The sequence below is a fragment of the Chiloscyllium plagiosum genome, chromosome 3, assembly GCF_004010195.1.
Source record: "Chiloscyllium plagiosum isolate BGI_BamShark_2017 chromosome 3, ASM401019v2, whole genome shotgun sequence".
NCBI classification, from domain to species: Eukaryota; Metazoa; Chordata; class Chondrichthyes; order Orectolobiformes; family Hemiscylliidae; genus Chiloscyllium; species Chiloscyllium plagiosum.
The window spans coordinates 18,080,820-18,086,829 of NC_057712.1; positions in this window are offsets into that span (position 1 = coordinate 18,080,820).

Here is a 6,010-nt window from a genome sequence, read left to right on the forward strand (position 1 = left end):
TAAATGACCCACCTGTGGTTGCTGGGCTCCTTATAGCCTTTATAAGGACCTCAAAAATCTTTATTTCTCATCACTCAAGGAGTTCTGCATGTTTATTGCTCTCCTTTCCCACCTTGTGAAATTGTACCTCTACTATAAAAAACTGTCTTCTCTTAAAAGGCAGCCAATTGTGCAGTTTCCTGTGAGCCTTTGATTCCTCACAACAGAAGGCCTCCTCCAATTATGTATTTTCACGGTATTTTGTTCTTTGCCCTATTCCATGTTTATCCTAAACATTTATTGTTGTTCCCTAAATATTCCCCTACTGACAATTGATCCACTTGACTCATCTCATCCCCAGATCCAGCAATAACTTACTTCTTGTTGGGCTGAAAAGAAATTTAACCTGAGCACACGAAATAAACTGTTCCCCCTTTTCCATTTATTCCATGACTATCCTTGTCTACATGTGCAAGTCAGTCATTATCATTACTTTCTAATTCATGTACCTGCAAATTTGTTTCTCTGTGTCTTTCCTAGTAGTTTGTGGCCTGTATAAATAAGAGGTAATGATACATCTATTGGTTACTAATTTCAGTTAGTATTTTGGTAATGTGCTCTTGAAAGCATTTAGGCCATAGCTAGGGAGGGAGGAGGAATGTGCTCTGCAATGTTGTCTAGTTAGAGACATGCTATTTATTGTAAAACCGTCCATTTTAAGGATACATCAGCTCAGAAAATTAGCAGCACTTTAATTAAAAAGCAGAACACTGGATGTGTGAAATACTGAGCAGATAGGCAGCCTCCATAGACTTAAACAAAGCTAATATTCCAGGTCAAGAAGACCTTCCGATGAAGTTCAATGAGCAGTGGGGTGAACAACACTCATCATTATTAACACATAACTAAGATAGCAGTTTCTAAAAAGCATATTAATATGCAAATCTGGATGTTGTTTTAAGTAATACCTTGCTCCAAATATTTCATTATAAACGTCTCACTGCAAAAGATTCACCATTAAATTCCATTGAATGATGTGAGGTTGTTACACTTCACAGCTACAGACCAAACTCACCAGAAAAATAACCACTTCAATGTAAGTGAATTTTTAATGATATGGCAATTACATGTCTTAATTATTGCTAAACAACCTCTCTGTCACTGAAAATTATAATTGTGGATTCTCATTCTTTCATGTTAATTATTTTTCAAGACTTTTAAAAACAAATTAGTTTTCTTTTACTATTTATTTCTGTATCTTTTATAGGAGCTTAGAAAATAGGAGCAGGAGTAGGCCATTTGGCCCTTCAAGCCTGTTCCTCAGTTTAACTCGACCGTAGCTAATTGTCTACTTCAACATCACTTTCTCAAGCTATCCCCACATCCCTTCACATCTTTAATTTGTCAAAATCTATCAATCACTGTCCTCCATATACTTGATGACTGAAAGATTCCAAAAATTCACCACCCTTGGATGAAAACATTCTTCCTCATCACAGTCCTTTGTTATGTATAAGGGTGTGAAGGTCTGAAAAAGTTAAATCCGAGGCATGCATTAAGTGCTGCCCAATATATTGGTATCATGTAGTTGGGAGAATAACTTTGAACTTTAAAGGAATAAAACCTAATATCAAGGTCTCCATTACAGCTTTAATAACAATGTCTATTGTATCAAGATAACTTGTACTAGTTGCTATCATGCAATAAAGTTAAGATAAGCACCTCTTCTTGTTAGACTACCAGTTGATTTACTTTCTACTACAGTAGAACAGCCCTTTAAATCCCTACCAGAAAATAGGATTATTCCAGCAAATCTATCAGATGGATCATCTTCATCCCATTACACCCCCAGGTCAATGTACATTGCAACATTTAACTTTTCTTCAGCCACCTCCACCCCCATGCCTACTTCTCCCATCCTCAGCCTCTAACCTTATAGCTCCCCAACCTTGTACTGCCCAATTCTACCTCTTACCCAAAATCCACAAACCTGACTGCCTATTGTCTCCGCCTGCTCCAGTCCGACTGAACTTATCTTCTCATATCTTGACTACATCCTGTCCCCCTTGGTCCAGAAACACCCCACATATGTTTGGGACACCATCCATGCCCTCCGCCTCCTCCATGACTTTCAATTCCCTGGCCCCCAACACCTCATCTTCACCATGAACATCCAGTCCCTATACACATCCATCCCCACCCGAAGGCCAATCCTTCCATTTCTACCTCTAACCTAACCAGTCCCCTTCCACTGACACACTCATTCAAATGGCGGAACTGGCCCTCATTCTCAACAATGTCTTCTTCAAATCCTCCCACTCCCTCAGACCAGAGGGGTAGCCATGGGCACTCACACAGTCCCCAGCTATGTCTGACTTTTCGTAGGGTACATGGAACAGTTCATCTTCCATAGTTACACTGGCACCATCCCTCACTTTTTCCTCCACTACACTGATGACCTAATTGGTGCCGCCTCATGCTCCCACGAGGAGGTGGAACTGTTCATCCGCTTCACCTCCAACCTGACTTCAAGTTTACATGGACTATCGCCGACACCTCCCTCCCCTTCCTGGACCTCTCTGTCTCCATTTTCAGTGACTGACTCAATACAGACATCTACTTCAAACCCATTGACTCCCACAGCTACCTTGACTGCACCACCTCACCACCCTCCCCTCCACCACACCCCCAATAAAACATGATCCCGTACTCCCAATTCCTCTGCCTTCACTGTATCTGCTGCCAGGAGAAACAATTCCAGTCTAGGACATCCCAGATGTCCTCTTATATCGGAACATAATTTCCCTTCCCATGTGATCAATATGCCCTCCAGCACATCTCCTCCACTTCCCGCACCTCCGCCCTCAAACCCCACCTTTCCAAGCACAAAAAGGATAGAACCCTTGATCCTCATCTTCCACCTCACTAATCTCCAGCTACAGCGCATTATCTTCCACCATTCCTGCCACCTACAGACAGACCCCAACACTAAGGACATATTTCCCTCCTCACCCCCATCCGCATTCCGCAGAGACCATTCCCTCCATGATTCCCTTGTTAGATCCACGCCTCCTACCAATCCACCCTCCACATCCAGCATCTTCCCTTGCCACCATAGGAGATGTAAATCTGCACCCACACCTCCCCCATCACCTCGTCCAAGGCCCAAAAGGATCTTTTTACATTCAGCAGAGACTTTTCTGCACATCCACCCACCTCATCTCCTGCATCCGCTGCTTTCAATGTGGTCTTCACTACATTGGTGAGACAGGACGCCAACTTGCAGAGCGGTTCAGGCAACATCCCTGGGATACACGCATCCACCAACCCCACCACCCTGTGGCCAACCACTTCAACTCCCCCTCCCACTCCCCCAAGGACATGCAAGTCCTGGGTCTCCTACACCACAAATCAAAGCCACCCACCAACTGGAGGGAGAACACCTTATCTTCCACCTTGGGACCCTTCAACTAGACTGCACCAACATTGACTTCACTAGTTTCAAAATCTCCCCTTCCCTCACCTCATCCCAGATCCAACCCTTCAACTTGGCACCCACCATTGACCTGTGCTACTTGTCCATCTTCCTTCCCATCTATCCACTCCACCCTCCTCATGACCTATCTCAATTACTCCCCGCCTGCATCCACTTATTGCCTTCCAACCTACCTTCCCCCAGCCCCACCTCCAGCCCCCTATTTAGCTCTCATCCCCCTTTCCCTCTCCACATTCTTGATGAAAGGCTTATGCCCAAAATGTCAAAACTCCTGTCTTTGGATGCTGCCTGACCTGCTGTGCTTTTTCAATGCCACCCTTTTCGACTCAGATGGATCTTTCACCAAGGTGAACTTGGTGAGAAATCATCATTCCGCATGATGCCAGCGATGGGTATTGTATTGTTTTACAATTAAATAGCAAACAGTGGGTATCTAAAGAATCTTCAGTCACAGCTTTAAGAAAGCTGCTTGTGTGACAGACAGCAGCTGTGGGAATCATGCAGAAGAGATATTCATGGAAAGATTCCACAAGGCTTAATCATCAAAAGCATCTGTGACCTGGTAAGAGGCATACTGCAATGGGAGCGAGGAACTCACTAGAGCTATAGAATAAAATGGGGGTGGAGGAGCAGAGGGACCTGGATGTAAATGTGCAGAGATCACTGAAGGTGGCTTGTCATGTAGAAAGAGAACTTAATAAGGCGTGCCCATGGCTCTATTAATGGGACATAGAGCATTTAGCAAGAAAGTGATGTTGAACGTGTATATGACAACTGTTGGACCTCAGCAGGAGTATTATGTACAGTGGTGGGTGCCGCATTATAGGAAAAATGAGAATGCATTGGAGAGAGTCATTTGGTTCCAAGAATGAGAAACTTCAGTTCTGCGGACAAATTGAAGAATTTCAGACTGTCCTCCTTGGAAAGAGGGAGACTGAGAGGAGATTTCATGGAAGTTTCCAAAACTATGCATGGTCTGGATACAGTAGATAGAGAGAAGATTCCTGCTCATAAAAGAGAAAAAGAACAAGAGGGTATAGATTTGAAGTGATGTGGGGAAAATCTTTTTCACAGAGTGAGTAATTAGGATATGAATGTGCATTCTGGAAATATAGTAGAGACAGATTCAATTGAGGCATTCAAGAGGACATTGGATGATTATTTGGATCGAAATAATGTGCAGGAGTATGAGGATAAAACAGGAGATTGGCACTAGGTTATGTTGCTCACCTGAAGAGCCAATGCAAGCACAAGGGCCCAATGGCCTCCTTTTGTGCCATAAAAATTCTGCAATTTTGTCATGAGTAACTCCAAAGTAGATGCCAACAGGATCTGGTAAAGTAAAGAAAGGGTGGTAGCGCCAAGCTGCACTCAATGTGACCTCATAATATATACCATAAAAAGTGCACACTGTGGCTTGGAGGCCATGAGGTGGAGGATGGGAAGCTGCTGGTCATAGCAAGGGATGACAAGAGATATAGAAAAACATTATCAGCAATGCTTGGTACATGCCCAAATTTACCCAAAGGCCAGTCAACATCCCCATTTCATACCAACATTCGGGCAAAGGCACCATTGGCGTAATTACACATTGACTTCGCAGAACCGTTCCCACCCTCACCCCACCCCTACCTGGATGGGGGAAAAATGTATTATTTGGTTCGTGTTGACCAATTTATGAGATGGATGGAAGCCTTTCCTACACGAAGCTGTTATTTGAATAATGTTAGAAGAAGTAATTAGGAATACCATTATAGATGAATTCGGAGCAGGGTACACATTTTACAGGATAAGCGATTAAGTTGCAGTAAGTAATTGAGAAGGCACATGAAATTTTGGTTTTGACAATTAAGGAATTAAAAAATAAAAAGAGTAGTCTTGTTACAACAACATGGAGGGTTACTGAGTCTGCACCTCAACTAACAGGTATGGTTTTGGTCACTCTTTTTAAAAAAAAAGGCTTTAGGGGCAGTTTGAAAGGTAATCAACAGTCTAGTTCCTTTGATGAAGAATGGCTGCACAGGTTAGCCCTTTATTGATTAGAATGAGGGATGATCTATTGAAATATACAAAATTCTTAAGGGAGTAGCTGATTCTTATGGAGGATTTTTGAACTAAGCAACACAGTTACAGAATAAGGGGAGACTAATTTAAAACTGTGATGTGATAGAATTTCTCGCTTAGAAGGTAGTGAATATCTGGAATTCTCTACCCTAGAAAGTTGTGGAGGCGAGATCACTGAAAGTATTTAAGGAGGCAGTAGATAGATTTTTGAAATATTGGAGAGTTATGGTCTGGGGAAAGTTTGAAAGGGCTGAATGGCCTCCTCATGCTCCTATTTCTTCTATTCTCATGAAGTTAGTATGATGCTGAAAAGAATGTCCCCTACCACCCACAGAGCTCGGACATGTTAGAACAAATGAATAGGATGTGAAAGAAAGTACTAGTTAAATCTTTACGAGAGACCAGGCGGGGCCAGGCAGATTTGTAATGTAGTGTCATAATGGCACTGAGGGCAACACCCAGCAGAGTGAC